The sequence below is a fragment of the Anolis sagrei genome, chromosome 2 (assembly GCF_037176765.1).
Source record: "Anolis sagrei isolate rAnoSag1 chromosome 2, rAnoSag1.mat, whole genome shotgun sequence".
Taxonomy (NCBI): domain Eukaryota; kingdom Metazoa; phylum Chordata; class Lepidosauria; order Squamata; family Dactyloidae; genus Anolis; species Anolis sagrei.
This window is the reverse complement of record NC_090022.1, coordinates 255,417,988-255,431,842: the sequence shown is the minus strand read 5'-3', so window position 1 is coordinate 255,431,842 and position 13,855 is coordinate 255,417,988.

The window sequence follows — 13,855 nt, the reverse complement described above, 5'->3', positions numbered from 1 at the left end:
CTTTTGAACTCTCACTTGCTGAGGTGTTCCAGCGAGTGTCTCTGTAGATCTAAGAAAACTATTTCTTGATTTAAGTCGTTGACGTGCTGGCTGATACCCAAACAAGGGATGAGCTGGAGATGTCTCTGCCTTGGTCCTTTCACTATTGGCTGCAACTTCCCGGCGGATGTCAGGTGGTGCAATACTGGCTAAGCAGTGTAATTTCTCCAGTGGTGTAGGGCACAGACACCCTGTGATAATGCAGCATGTCTCATTAAGAGCCACATCCACTGTTTTAGTGTGGTGAGATGTGTTCCACACTGGGCATGCGTACTCAGCAGCAGAGTAGCATAGCACAAGGGCAGATGTCTTCACTGTATCTGGTTGTAAGTAAGTAGCAACCAGATACTTACAGCAGCTGAATACAGCAGAATACAGCTTAAGATTGGCCACCACGTGTCCAATTACAGGCATTCACCAGCTGCCCCGCTGCCTACCTTGTATCCAGGGATTCGGTTGCTGATTTTAGCCAAATCCACTGTATCCAGAATGCCAAGCCAATATTGTGCATATCCCTAGAATATACACCCATCATAAATATCGGAAAGGGCGGGAACATCTGAGAACAAAAAAGAAAGGGCAACTGTAATTCAGTCCAATAATTCAAACTATGTTCTTTAGCAACTAAGTCCTCAAAGTTTTTGCTTGAATTTGTAATTTTGATAATGTTGCTTTTTCACACATTTCCCTTTTTAAAAAGAAAAGTCTCAAGTTCTTTCCACTCAACTCGAGAAAAACTGTACAATTTCAGAAACATTTACTGTTTAAAGCATTATTTCTTCTGAATGGAACCACCACAGCTTTGATCATTTTGCATCTTTCTGATTATCAGCAACATTTGTGACTAATTCGACCTCAAAATTTGGTTTGTTCCTTGCTTAGTAGTTTTTCTTCTTGTAGCTTATGTGGATTTTCTGTCTCTTGTCTTTTCAGCCATTATGGAAGGTATTCTATAATGAAGTACTAATTGTGTATTAATTAAAGATTTCATTTACAGCAGCATGCTGTTTGTGTAAATAAGGATTTAGTCAACTTAAGTACCTATTATAAATTGAATTAACTGTGGGTGAAGGGGTTGAAACTTAGGATTTCTATTTTTAGCCTAAAAGTATTCCAAGTTACATTGAGTGTTAAAGCCCCTCATATAAAAATTAATCTTGGAATAGTGATTGGTTGGACATAAGGTACTGTATTATCAAATGAAAACAAATATTTATTTGAAAAAAATGAAAAGCTGACTGTTGAATATTCTATATTATTTTAGAAGACAAAGACTAAGGACCCTTTCAGACATAACTAAATCCTAGAAGAAACCAGGATATTAAATTAAAAGTTCCCATCCCAAATCCACTCCTGGGGGTGGGGTGGCTACATGCCCTCCTGGGTCAACCAGAAGCATCCAGCCCCCCCCCCCAACATACCTGAGGGGCCTGCCAGCATTGAAGGCCCTTCCAGAGAGCTCTCCTGGTGGGCAAAAATGATGCAACAGATGGTGGGGGATGCTGGCAGCCACCCTCGGGAAAATTGAGGGAGAATGGGGGGCTGGGAGGGAAGAGGCTGGTGCCATCCTGCTCCTTTGGGTTCTTTGAGCCATAAAAACCAGGATTGTTGTGTGGATTGGCCCCCGGGACTGTGGAAGCAGTCCTGAGAATCAATCCCCACAGGGCCCTCACCTGGAAAGAGCCAGGTGAGGGCCCAGTTTTCTCCGGGTTAATACAGTTTTATCTCTTGTAAGGCTACAATTCACATCATGTGTGAACTTTGGTTATATTGGTTTGCAATTAGGAGAAGTGGATACCAAACATACTTGCATGCCCAAGGCAAGAGAAGGGAGGTTAAAGATCTCAGTAACCTTATCCTAGGCTTTATGTACACTGTAAAACTAATGTAGTTTAGTACCACTTTATTTGCCATGGCTCGATATGACGGAATCGTGAGAACTGTAGTTTTACAATATCTTTAGCCTTCACTGTGAAAGAATGTTGGTGCCAAACTACAACTCCCATGATTCCACAGAATTGAGCCATGGCCGTTAAAGTGATATCAAATTACAGTATAGATGCACCCTTATTAAAGATGTCCTCACTAGAGTGAAAGAGAGCAGTTAATTCAAGGGTGACCTACTCCTTGCTATCCATCCATCACCTTTCTTTCCAAAAGTAGACTTAGGCCCCATCTACACTGTCACATAATCCAGTTTCTGACAGACTATCCAATTTGGCCTGGATTAAATGACAGTGTAGACTCATATAATTCAGTTCAAAGCAAATAATCTAGATTCAGAAACTGGATTATATGGTAGTGTAAATCCAGCCAAAGTTAAAAAATGATACGAATTTGGAAATTTCAGTTGACAGAAAAGCAACCGCTCCTTTAAGAAGTCTCAAAATGTTTTTTGTTTGTGCATTTGCTTCTGTTAAAGAAAAAAAAAACCCTGAAGTGTTGGGATTTTTCTTGCTAACCCAGTTAGTGTTTGGTTGCTAGAAATATTAACTGACAGGCTAACAGGCAGGTCCATAAGTGAAGTGTATTAACACATCGGGTCAGGATTTAACATGTATTGCAAGTGTCAAGTGATTAAAATGTAATATAAACTCACCTCCCCATAAAATATCAAAGGACTGGGATTTTGAAGTGGGCTCAGAGGAAATTAAACTAAATAACTTCTCATCTGTAATCTTGCTTTGTAAATACTGTACTGCTATGTGATTATTTGGGCATAAATAAAATTCCTCTCCGCTTCATTTACAGACTAACAAAGCAGGTTTTTTGTAGCTAGAATAGCACAAGGCAGCCATTGAAAATAACTGAGAAGACAATTCTAAGGGTAAAGTGTTATTCCCTATTAGGATTCCCAAGTTTTCTCTATAGTTTATAGTTTATAGTTTATGAGGCAGGCCTACATAAAGCCTCTTCAAATCTTGTGAGAGGGAGGGATCTTTCCATAATATCAGGGTTCTAGTGAGATTTGAAATCTTAGAGGAACCCCCAGACCCAGACCCAAACCCATGCAGATCTTGCAAGATGAAAACCTTAGGCCTCATCTACACTGACATATAATCCAGTTTTTGAATCCTGATTATCTGCTTTGAACTGGATTATATGATAATGTGCCTCATATTGAGAGAAATATCATCTATAAATAAAATAAAATAAAAATATTGCTGCAATTCCTTCTTGATCTAACTTTTGAAAGGCACCACTACAGACCATAACAAACCAGAAGCTTGTATACTGAGTAGGCTTTCCTGATGGTGCAACATTGTTTCCTCAGTTTTCAGCTATGTTTGCTATGCCATTACAAGCATTAGTTTGTTAACTTTGGAGATTTTATGGACTCCAAAATCCAAAGTTGTCTTCATGGATGGTGGAGATAGTGATACCTTTGCTTTCTGATAGTTCAATGTACATTTCGAGACAAAATTATTTTAAAATATGGTATAAAATTACTTTCAGACTATGTGTTTAAGGTGTGTACGCAATAAAAATAATGTCATGTTTAGAGTTGGCCCACATCTCCATTATATTCATATATGTAAATAATACTGGTTTTTATTGGGGTTCACATCTCAGCCCCTTTCTACACTGCCAGATAACCGAGGTTATCAAACCAGAAAATCCACATTATCTGATTTGAACTAAAATTATCTAAGTCTACACTGCCATATAATTCAGTTCAGAGCACATAATATGGATTTCATACAGCTGCATAAAAGGGGCCTCAGATGGAAAACAAAACAAAACAAAAAAACCCATACCAGAATGAGATATAGACAGGATGCATTGTAGTCTTTCAGGAAGCATATTCTGTTAGTCCTGAAAGAAAAACATATTGTTGTTCTAAACATTTTTAATCATTTGCTACTCGGACTTCAGAGCTGATACATGCCTGAATTATTACACACACAGGGACAACTAGCTGCCATTTTTCTCATTGTGTACAGAAGAAATTGGCTTTGGGATACCACCATTAGCTTGCAAATGTATTGGAATATAGTAGTACTTTTTATAGATGTACAAAATCTGATGAAATGATAATTTCTTAAGTGCCCATTAACCTACCCCAAACTGACCATATTATTCTTATTTTGTTTGAATTAATTACTGTTGCTGTTTGCGCTGGGGGAATCAAATCACAAACAAGATACACATCTAATGAGAGAAATGTTACTGAAGAAGAAAGATTTTGGTTAATCAATAATGCACATTTAACTACAGTTCATTAAATTCAGATGATTCTTCATATTGCTGAAATGCTTCAGCTTAGCTAATTGATTTCCCGAATGAGGTTCACTTCTAACCACTTATCATTTTCTACAAAACATTTAGAACTAACATTTCAAAAAAGATGCCTCTGGAATCACAAGCAAAGAGGGAGGTTGTAGGCAAAGATTTTAGCTATTTTGTAGGGGTTTTCTAATTTGGTGGTTTTGAGCTTCAGAGAGAAGATCCCATACAACCATGGAATTACCAGAGATATTAAACTATTAGGATTTATACATCTGTCCTGCAGGCCTTCGTTTGGTCTGTTCCAATTGCTTAAATTAGACGCCAAACCCTTCACATGATAACATTCATGTTTTGTCATCTGCAGCTGACTGCATCAGATCCATGGAAGGTTGAGTTGGTGACAAATATATTCTTGTGCTGGTGGGTGCATGGAAGAGCATACAGGAAATAGAAGGTTACTTGCCCTTGCAAGAATGTGTATAGTAATTTATCAATTGAGGCAATGTCCCATGCATCTTAAGTGGGTGGAGGTCCCTGAAAGATTATGCCAAGTAAAATGCACAAGTCTTTAAAATACCAAAAAGTTTTGGTTGTTTGCACCATAACAGACTAACATGGCTACTCTGCTAGAATTAAATAATATAGGAAGAAACTGCACTTAATTCAGAATATAACTTCTAGATAGGCAGGTGAAATAACAAATTTATGAAAAGCTCAATGGCTTTCTTGATCCAGCTACTTCGCTGTCCTCTCTGAAATAGCTGATCCACACTAATAATTATCTCATCTGGGTGACACCTGCACAATTCCGGCTGCTGCACTTGCATGGAGCTGAAGTGGGCCTCATAGCTTTGATGAAGAATCATATTATGTATGTATGTATTAAATTATTTATTATTTAGATGTATACTCCAGCCTTCAAATGCATTCTCAGGGCAGCCTTATAATAAAATATTTAAAGCATAATACCATATGATAACTAACAGCACATGCCTAAGCGGAAATGGGGAGGAGAGAAATGGATCTGCTTCCTAATCCCAAACCCTGTTGGTTTGTGTAGAACAGAGAATGAGATGCGTGTGGGTGAGTTCTGATGTGCTTTTCAGCCTGCCAGATCATTCTATATTAGACTTCTTTCTCCCAAAAGAAAGTAGAGGAATTAGCTTGCTAGTTCCATGCTGGCATAGTTAAAGGACCTCTTCCAGCTTCCTGTCAGGGAAACGAAGTTGACTAAAGCTGACTTTACAATGGATTGAAACTATAGGAAAAGAATTTTTTGGCAGTGGTATACACTGCCTTAGAATCTGATGGCATCTCCTTTTCTGAACATTTTTAGAGGCTAGATGGAGATCTGTCAAGAGTGTCTTGATCCCAGCAAGAGCTCCTCTTCAACAACAAGAGGGCAACTTTGCCCTGTTTAATTCTTCAACAAACCAGGACTGCAAGCAGGCATTAGGATAACTTTGTAATATGTTAAAATATTTCAATAACAGTAAGTCCTGAAAAGCTGCAACCATGAAAACAAGTTAATAAAATCAAGAATTATAAAGATCTGGGGAAATTATCTTTTTCTGAGGAAAGCATCTAAAAGGCAGACTAGTACATTTGAAAAGGCTCTCTCTCCAATAACAACCCACTGCTCTCTAGATGGTTAAGGGAACCCCTTGACCAGGATATTGGAAATGGCATACATTAATGTAACCCCTAGTTGTGCTCATAACTGTACTTTAAGACATATTGTGCAAAGAGGTATCTTGTACTTTCCTGCACAATCTTCATGCCATGATTTTCATTAAAAGTAGGTGGATTGTATATGTTATTGGTGGCATCTCACTTTTCCTGCATATTTCTTGTCTGCAAGAGTGCAAGACAATAGAATTATCAAGCGATGGAGATTCAGAACAAGCCAAAGGATGTGCTTATTCATACACCTCATAACTATACAACATAATTAGCTATCAAAATATATGATGTACATGGCTGGAAAAAGGATTAAGTAAATTAATGAAGAATAATGCTATCAATGACTACAAGTCATGATGACTAATTTCAAGACTCAGTATGCTGCTGAAAACTAACTGCTAGGGTGCAAAAGCAGGATAGTGACCAGTTTGGAATTTGCCATAGGTTTTGGTTGACTATTATGAGAAACCGGGCACTGAATAATGGGTACAGCTTTACATTCTTGTATATAGTAAAGTCCAAAAATAAGCAAAACTGAACTTTTAACAAACAGCTTCAACAGAAGCATTGTATTATAATATTTGTGTGTAATGTGTACGTACATTTCTAAATAGATCCTTCAATAGCATTTCCTTGAATCCAGATGAAAGCAGTCAAAACCTCCTACTGGAATAATTTTAAATTGAAATATGTCAATTTTCCCTTTAAAATAACAGAACTTAAAAAAATCTTTTAAAATAGGTGATCTAATTTCCCTGCCTTCCCTTTCCTTATCTCAAGATGTGACAACTTTATTTCTGTTACATTTCTCTGAATATTATCTGCTTTCTTGTCCGCTACTTATTTTGCATCATGTTGTGAGACATTGATTTCTCTTCTTGCAAAGGAATTCATACAACTCATGAATGGCATTTGAAAAGAAATGTTTTGGAATTCTTTTATAAAAGCCTTTCCTCTGTTAACTAAAGTGGATCTATGTGCATTTTGGTCATGACTGGCATAATGTTAATGGGTTGCGATGCTGATGGCCTATATAAAAGCATAAGAAGACAATGGATTCCCACCAATACAAAAAACACAAATCCACTAAAAGTTGTGGTACATAAATGACAAAGGTCAATATTGCCTACCAGTTTGTATATTACAATATTCAACAAACAACAACTTTATATGGTATAGGCATAACACAGTGTATAATGAACAACAACCAGTTGTTTACAAAGATTACACATACATAACATAAAGAGTCTTTTGGTGTAAAGACAACTTGTCTTCAGGGCATAAGATCCCTTGCTTTAGAGTAAGCGTAATGTAAAGAGTCTTTCTTGGTGTAAAACCAACTTCTCTTCAGGGCATAGGATCCCTTGCTTTAGAAAATTTTCGGTTCTTTATATACGGATATCAACATCCACGATCGGTTTCGACTAGAGTCTTCCTCAGGTGGATATATGAGACATCAAGTTCTTCACAATAGTAATCCCTCCTCGGGTGTTGTATAAAACTATTGTGAAGAACTTGATGGCAAGAGGAAATGGCAAAATCAAGGTTTACTTTCTGAATATGTTGTGAATATGTTCAAACCATAGATTTTTTTAAAAAAAGTTTTCATCCTTCTTCTCAAATGAACTCATCCTGCTTCTAGTCCCTCACTCAGTTCATAATACATCACAAAATAGCTCTGTCAAATCTCTTATGACTACATTCTTGAGTCTCTTCCATTGTATGTTATTATATTGGTATTTTTCTAGTTTATCCAAAATTTTGGAAGTCATAAATGTTGAATTTATGGATGATTCAATGTATAGGCATGTAGGGCCAACTTATATTTTCCTTCACCAGAATATATCACAAGAATCATCCAATTTTGGAGGCAAAGTGCATTTGTTCTTGCAATGGGCATTAGAAAGTTTAAAATTAATACTTTAATGCAGAATTTTCATATCAATTAAATTATTTTTCATTGCTCTCATGAAACATCCATGTTGCATTTTCTGTCCTCACTGGACTCATGACTTCCATTGGCAGCTTCTCTGTGTGTGAGAAGATGCTTGTGTGTATACTTCATAAAGGTAAAGGTAAAGGTTTCCCCTGACATTAAGTCTAGTCGAGTCCAATGGGGAGTGGTGATCACTTCAATTTCTAAGCCAAAGAGCCGGCGTTGACTGTAGACATCTCCAAGGTCATATGGCCAGCATGACTGCATGGAGCACTGTTACCTTCCCGCAGAAGCAGTACCTATTGATCAACTCACATTTGCATGTTTTCAAACTGTTAGGTTGGCAGAAGTTGGTCCTAACAGTGGGAGCTCACCCCACTCCCTGGATTCAAACTGCCAACCTTTCAGTCAGCAAGTTCAGCAGCTCAGCGGTTTTATCTGCTGCGCCACCAGGGGCGTCATGGTTTCCTATTATTCACTTATTCTCTTCTTCAAATTAGTTTTTCACTTGTTATAGGACTCCTGCAAATATCTGATTAGCTGGTAGCATTTGTCTTATATGTGTTTCATGCTTGTTGTTGTTTTGTACCTTCAAGATATTTGTGATTTATAGGGACTCCATCACAGGATTTTTTGGGTAAGGTTTATTCATAGAGTGCTTGCTTTTGCAATGAGGCTGAAAGAGTGTGATTTGCCCAAAATTATCCAAAAGATTTCTGTAGCTGTATGGATATTTGAACCTTGGTGTTCAGAGTCAAAGTCCAACAGTTAAACCACTGAATGCTGGCTTTCATTTCATGTTTGAAGGTTTTTAATTTTGAAAATTCTCTGTGGAGAAAAGGAAGGACAACTATTCTAGTTTTTCAGTCTTTTTCCAATAGGTCGCCATTTAGGGCCATGCTATTGGAAAATATGGTAGGCTTTTTGTCTCTGTGTCGGAATTCCAATGATGGGTGCATAATCTTCTTCTGCTGGTATGATCACATCCATCAAGAAGATCCAAGGGCCTGCTATAGATACTGGATGTGATAATTCAGCCATAGAAAACATGGCAGCATAAAGCTATTTTAGACCAAATCATTTCATGATTCCTCAGTCAACCTGGAAGGTTGGATTCTGGGAGATGTTAGTTTAGTGAAGTTCAGAAAGTCTTCTGAAGTCCCACAAAAGGAATTTCTCCAAATTCTATGTTTTCAACACTCCATTTGAACGCAGTTCATGATGTGTCGGAGCAGGAGTAAAAACTTCCAATGGACTGGGGATGGGGGAGAGAGTACCAATTTTATTCCTCCAGCACACACTGCCTCATGCCCATAATGGCAAGAAATAAAAACAATGCAGACATTGTGATGCTATTGCTTTTAAATGCTTAATGATTTTGTATAGTGTATACCTAAATTGTTGTAAACTGCTCTGAGTCGCCTAAGGGCTGAGAACAGCGGTATACAAATAAAGTAAGTAAGTAAATAAATAAATAAATAATTGCCTCTAATAGTGAAAAAAAAAACCTCTCACAAACTACCCCATCTCCCAGAAGTATGAAGGGAGGATATGTGCAATCTGTGGGCAACATGTCCCCTTTCCCTATCTTAGGTAGGGATATATCTTCAGGAAAAAAGGCATCAAATCCTCTCCTTCTTCACGTGTAACTTATCATATTTTGATCTTCCTTTTCAAGCTTGCATTGCATCTCCCATCTGTGGCTCCGATCTGGCAAAGAATGAGGGATAAGCCTTACTCATAGGTTTGTCAGGTTACAAAGTACAAAGACAAGTTATATAATGACAGCACACACACACACACGAGTGTGTACACAGAAAAACGGGGAGGCAGATTAATTTGTCAATGCCAGGATCAAGGGGTTAAATGCCAACTGGCATTTCTAGCTATAGGCAGTTGTGTTTCATGGGAAGTGTACAAGCAGAAGCTGGGTGATTATGTGTCACACATATTGTGAGTCCTATATTACTGAACTTGCAAGAAAGGTGGGGCAAGGGGATCAGAGCTTGGAAAGCTACATTGCTGTACTGCAACTCCCAGAATACCCCAAAACAACATGGCTATGGTAGCTGAAGGATTCTGGAAGTAACTCTTGGAGGAATTGGACTAGGTGGTCTCTAAGGTCTCCAGATGACTTAATGATTCTATCTAGTTACTGAAGGTAAAGCAGGCTGCAATTCCCATACTGGTGCTCTTGATGAAATGGAAATGTTAGCTGGTGAACCTAAATCCTCTGGCTGACATGCACACAAGAGCATTATCCTACTAATTTATGCAGTCCCAGAATAATTGGGCAATCACTCTAGAATTCTTTTTCTCAGGGCAATTAGACCCAGGTATATTCTATATCACATCTACAGTCAGTTCATAATTACTGTAGAACAATATTTCAGAACTTTCCAAATTCAATGCTCATAGACAAGATATTAGAATGAATTTACTAATTAAATTTGCTATTATTAAAAACCAATTAGATTAAATTTTAAACAAGCTCCATTTAATTAATTAACTGTTACAGTATAAGCTAAGACTGAATTTCTGATGAACATTTAATTCAGTTGTTATTATATGCCAGTAGTTTTTCATGCTTTAATTATCAGTTACAACACACATGTGCTCTATGCAAATGCTGAAGTTACATTTGAAAGTCAGTTGGTCAGCTACTATCTTTCTCATGACTCTTTCACAAAATATTACCTGTGGTGAGTCTGCACTTACTCTAAACAATTTGGCTGAAATGCAAAAAGAGTTGATAACTAGGCTTGGGTCCGGATCAGTTTCACTGGAAGTGATTTGTAATATTTGATGGTCCATTTTATGTAATCCCCTGAAAAGAGAATGGGGAGTAGGGAACTGAAAACCTCGGCAAAACAGATCAAGAGAACAGGATTTATCGGCTTCTGGAGAGGATGGAGTTAAGTCTGCAATATACCTGAGGAATCTGCTATAGGGCTTCTGGAGAAGATGTGATTACCTGAGCATCTTTCCTTCCTCCCCGCAAGCAAAGTGTCCATTTTTTTAAAAAAAAGTTGCCTAGGCCCTCCTCCAAAGAAGGCCCTCAGGGAACTCACTTCCCCAGCAGTACTTACATAGGGAGGGCATTGAAAAGTCTCTGAGTTCCTCTCTGAGCATGATGGGAGTTGAAGTTTTTCTCTCTGTGTGTTTCTCAGCCAATAAAAGGTCTGGTTGTATCCATGTTCTGATTGGCTGAGAATTGACACAATTGGCGACTACAATTCCCAGAACCCTCTCTTGCTGTTTGTCTAATTTTAAAAAATGTTATTGTAAAAAGTTAAAATAATTCTTAAAAATTAGTAGATTGGTGAATTGTTCTGAAACATGACCATCCTGCAGTTGTAAATGGGGTCTAAAACTGAGGTAGGCTTCATACAGATAAACCTTAAAATGACTGAGGGTTGCACCATTAAAATTTCTCATTATGCCCAATGGGCTAAATCTTTGCCGAGTGAAAATGGCAACACTCCTCCCAATTCAAGTGACTTTCTGGTATACAGAATGAGGGGTTAGCCAAGGAACTAAAAATGTAAAAAAAATCTGGCCTTAATCTTTAGTGTAAACAACAAGAAGAGGTGTAAGAATAGAAGGCATTCCCTTGACAAACTCCATTTTCATCACACCTATGAATGCACAATTGTTCAGTCTTCTGGGAAATGGAAAAATCCTCTAAGCAACTTAATAGACAGATGCTCTTTTGGTGGCTTTTCTAAGAAAAAAATATTACAGCAAAAATATTACAGCAACAATGAAGAAGCAAGACTGAAAATTTTGTAATAATTTATTTGGCAGCTTTTGCCCAATAAAGATATTGAAAAAATTTATTGCTGGTCAGGATCATATGTTAGGATTGCATCATTTATGTGTGGAGTTATTTGCATTGATATGGAGCACCTTGCATTGATTCAATGTGAAAACTTGAGCAGTACATATCCAGATGTGCAAATGATTGCACCTCTGCATGCTAAGCAAAGGTCTAATCCTGTAATTCTCAACCTGTGGGTCCCCAGATGTTTTGGCCTTCAATTCCCAGAAATCCAAACAGCTGGTAAACTGGCTGAGATTTTTGGGAGTTGTAGGCCAAAATATCTGGGGACCCACAGGCTGAGAAACATTGGTCTGACCTCTTCAGCAGAAAAACCTCTGCATGTGTAAGACACAAACAGAAATTCAGTGTATGTATCTGATTGATACATAGTAGCCCAAGAAAGGAGGAAAGCAAAAGGAAACAGTGATAAGGGGAGATATGCCCAGTTAAATGCGCAATTCCAGAGGTTAGCCAGAAGAGATAAGGAACTATTTTTAAATAAGCAATGCATGGATGTGGAAGAAGACAACAGAATAGGAAGGACAAGAGACCTCTTCCAGAAAATTAGAAACATTGGAGGTAAATTTCAGGCAAAAATTGGTATGATAAGAAACAAAGATGGCAGGGACCTAACAGAAGCTGAAGAGATCAAGAGAAGGTGGCGAGACTATACAGAAAATCTGTATAGGAAGGATAGTAATATTGAGGATAGTTTTGACGGTGTGGTGAATGAATTAGAACCAGACATCCTGAGGAGTGAGGTTGAATGGGCCTTAAGAAGCATTGCTAACAACAAGGCAGCAGGAGACGACGGGATCCCAGCTGAACTGTTTAAAATCTTAAAAGATGATGCTGTCAAGGTGATGCATGCCATATGCCAGCAAATATGGAAAACACAAGAATGGCCATCAGACTGGAAAAAATCAACTTATATCCCCATACCAAAAAAGGGAAATGCGAAAGACTGCTCAAACTTCCATACAGTGGCCCTTATTTCTCATGCCAGTAAGGTAATGCTCAAGATCCTGCAAGGAAGACTCCAGCAATACATGGAGCGAGAGTTGCCAGATGTTCAAGCTGGGTTTAGAAAAGGCAGAGGAACGGGAGACCAGATTGGATAATGGAGAAAGGCAGGGAGTTCCAGAAAAACATCTATTTCTGCTTCATTGACTATTCTAAAGCCTTTGACTGTGTGGATCATAATAAATTGTGGCAAGTTCTTGGTGGGATGGGCATACCAAGTCACCTTGTCTCTCTCCTGAGGAATCTGTACAAGGACCAAGTAGCAACAGTAAGAACTGACCACGGAACAACAGACTGGTTCAAGATTGGGAAAGGCATATGGCAAGGCTGCATACTCTCACCCAACCTTTTTAACTTGTATGCAGAACACATCATGCGATGTGCGGGGTTTGATGAATGCAAAGCTGGGGTAAAAATTGCTGGAAGAAACATTAACAACCTCAGATATGCAGATGACACCACTCTGATGGCCGAAAGCGAGGAGGAGCTGAGGAGCCTTCTAATCAAGGTGAAAGAAGAAAGCGCAAAAGCTGGGTTGCAGCTAAACATAAAAAAACCCAAGATTATGACAAGAATTATTGACAACTGGGAAATAGAGGAAGAAAATGTGGAGGGCGTGACAGACTTTGTATTTCTAGGCGCAAAGATTACTGCAGATGCAGACTGTGGCCAGGAAATCAGAAGACGCTTACTTCTTGGGAGGAGAGCAATGTTCAGTCTTGATAAAATAGTAAAGAGTAGAGACATCAGACTGGCAACAAAGATCCGTCTAGTCAAAGCCCTGTAGTAACCTATGGATGTGAGAGCTGGACCTTAGGGAAGGCTGAGCGAAGGAAGATCGATGCTTTTGAACTGTGGTGTTGGAGGAAAGTTCTGAGAGTGCCTTGGACTGCGAGAAGATCCAACCAGTCCATCCTTCAGGAAATAAAGCCCGGCTGCTCACTGGAGGGAAGGATACTAGAGACAAAGTTGAAGTACTTTGACCACATCATGAGGAGACAGCAAAGCCTAGAGAAGACAATTATGCTGGGGAAAGTGGAAGGCAAAAGGAAGAGGGGCCGACCAAGGGCAAGATGGATGGATGGCATCCTTGAAGTGACTGGACTGACCTTGAAGGAGCT